Source organism: Carlito syrichta, unplaced genomic scaffold (genome assembly GCF_000164805.1).
Source record: "Carlito syrichta isolate Samal-C Ts95f unplaced genomic scaffold, Tarsius_syrichta-2.0.1 Scaffold301761, whole genome shotgun sequence".
NCBI lineage: Eukaryota > Metazoa > Chordata > Mammalia > Primates > Tarsiidae > Carlito > Carlito syrichta.
Window position 1 is genome coordinate 675,517 of NW_007245857.1, and position 3,092 is coordinate 678,608.

Genomic DNA, 3,092 nt, shown 5'->3' on the forward strand with positions numbered 1-3,092 from the left:
TCACAAAACTTACATTAAGGTCACAGGTGCACAATTTCAATACAGATTGTTCAAAGTGTTTTCCATAATGTTCAATAAATCATTCATATTGTATTCTTTGTTCTAAACCCTGATTAATACAAAAAATTTTCTAAGTTAACTCTAGGTTCAATCCAAGTTCACTGACTCCAAATATTTTTTAACGATTAATATTATCAACTTAACACTATACTATAATCTATAAGCTTACTTAAATGACTTTAACTGTTAGTTATACTATTAACCTATTATGATTTAACATAATGCCTTATAATTCAGTTAAAACTTATTCTTAAACTGCCAAACTTTACTATAATTCATATGAGTTTCATATGTCTAAACTTTAATTTTTATATAATCTGATGATTGAACTTTAATACTATGCTATATCTTATTAGGCTAATACCTTATCATTAATTCTTTCATAAATCTTATGGTAGTTGTCATACTCTTGAACAAGGAAATGTATGGTTGCCATGACGGTGGCCATGGGCTGAAGCAAACAGAGTTTAGGTAAGTAACAAAACAAAAAAAAACGTTCTGCCTGGCTAGAGGCAGGATGATAAAACTATTATGGTAATTTAGTTTCTAATCTTAGCCCTAGGGGAGACTGCTTTCGGGAACAAGAGCTGATTAACCAGTCTACCAGGAAATAGAAGTTAAAAAATATCTAGAAAGAAGTAAAACTTAGAAGGGACAAGGTCATATAAAATAATTCTGCTGTGCAACTTTCCATCAGGTGTATAGAGATTTACTTATAAGTTTTACTGCCATGTATGCACACTGGTCACTAATCACACGCCAATATTATAGGTATAACTGATATCCTATGTCAGAGGCGATCTTCCAGATGGGCCTTTACAGGCCCCAGCCATGTAGCTATAGATGTTGGCTCCCAACAGAGTCTCAAACCCGCGGGCTCAGGCAATCCACTCACCTCTGCCTCCCAAAGTGCTGGGATTACAGGCTGAGCCACCGAGTTCAGCCAATAGACCCTATGTTAGGCCACAAAACAAGCCTGATAAAAGGATTGAAATCATACAAAATATGATCTCCAACCACAACAGAATGAAGTGAGAAATCATAAATAGCAGGAAAGTTGGGAAATTCACAGATATGGAAATTAAACAACATACTCATAAATAATGATTGAAGAAAATCATAAGGGAAGTTAGATTATAAATTATGTTTTAAGATGAATAAAAATGAAAATATGTGCCAAGAGTGGTGACTTATGCCTGTAATCCCAGCACTTTGGGAGGTGGAGGCAAGAGGATTGCCTGAGCCCACGGGTTTGAGACCAGCTTGGGCAACTTGGCAAGAACTCGTCTCTACAATTAAAAAAAAAAAAAGCCAGATGTGGTTGCATGCCTTTGTGGTTCCAGCTATTTGGAAGGCAGAGGTGGAAGCATCACTTGTGCACAGCAGGTTGAGGTTGCAGTGGCCATGAGCATGCCACTGCACTCCAGCCTGGGCAACAGAGGAAGACTTTGACTCAAAAAAAAAAAAAGTAACATACCAAAACTTATGGGAAGCAACAAATGCAGTGCTTACAAGGAAATTTATATTTAAAAAAGAGATCTCAGCCAAGCATGGTGACTCATGCTTGTAATCCTGGCAACTCAGGAGGTAGAGGCGGCAGGATTGCTTGAGGCCAGGAGTTCAAGACTAGCTTGGGCAACATAGTGAGTCTCTGTCTCTAAAAATAAAAAAATAATTAGCCAGGCATGGTGGCACATGCCTGTAGTCCCAGCTACTCAGAAAACTACGTTAAGAGGATTGAGCTCAAAAGTTTGAGTTTACAGTAAGCAGTTATTATGCCATTGCACTTCAGCCTGGACAACACAGTGAGACCCCATTTCTTAAAAAAAAAAAAAAAGATTTCAAACTAATAACTAAACTCTCTACCATTTAAGAAAGGGGGGGGGGGTTAATGGGAGAAAAGCAACCCAAAGTAAGCAGAATAGAAAGAATAATAAAAATCAGAGTGGAAATAGAGAATATAAATATAATAGAGAAAAATCAAGAAAGCCAATAGTTATGCCTTTGAAAATATAACAAAATTAACAATCTTTTAGCTAGACTGGCTAAAGAAAGAAAACTTAGTTTACCAAAATCAGAAATGAAAGAGGGGACATCATAATGACCAAGCAATAAAAAAGTCTGTAAGAGAATATTAGGAATAATTATATGCCAACAAATTATATAACCTAGATGCAATGGACAAATTCTGAGAAAGACAAAATTACTAAAATGTAAGAAGAATTGGAAAATCTGAATAGACCTATAACAAGTAGGGAGATTGAATCAATAATAAAAATTTCACAACAAAGAAAAGCCCAGGACCAGATGGCTTCATGGGTAAATTGCCCATATTTAAGGAATTAACACTAACCTTCTTGAACCTCAAAATGTAAAAACAGAAGGAGCATTTCCTAACTCATTCTATGAGACCAAAATTATCATGATACCAAAGCTTTGCAGACAAAGATACTGCAAGAAAACAAAACTACAAAGTAGGCTGAGCACAGTGACTCATGCCCGTAATCCCAGCACTTTGGGAAGTTGAGGTGGGAGGCTGAAGAGGAGACCTTACTTGAGGCCAGGAGTTTGGCACCAACCTGGGCAAAGTTGTGATACCCCATCTCTCAAAAAAAAAAAAATAGAATCTTAGCTACTCAGGAGGCTGGGGGGCGGGGAGATCATTCGAGCCCAAGAGTTTGAGGCCACAGTGAGCTATGATGGTGTCATTGCACTCCAGACTGGACAACAGAGTGAGACCATCTTTAAGGTAAAAGTAAAACTACAAGACCAATATTTCTTATAGATACAAAAATCCTCACCAAAATACTGATAGACTGAATTCAGCAGCACATTAAACCATTATAGACATGTCATTTAATGAAAAGGATAATTTCTGAAAAATGTATTGCTAGACAATTTCATCATTATGCAAACACTATAGAATGTACTTACACAAACGTAGATGGTATAGCCTACTATACACCTAGGCTATGTGGTATAGTCTATTGCTCCTAGGCTACAAATCTGCATATCATGTATGTACTTCAGGA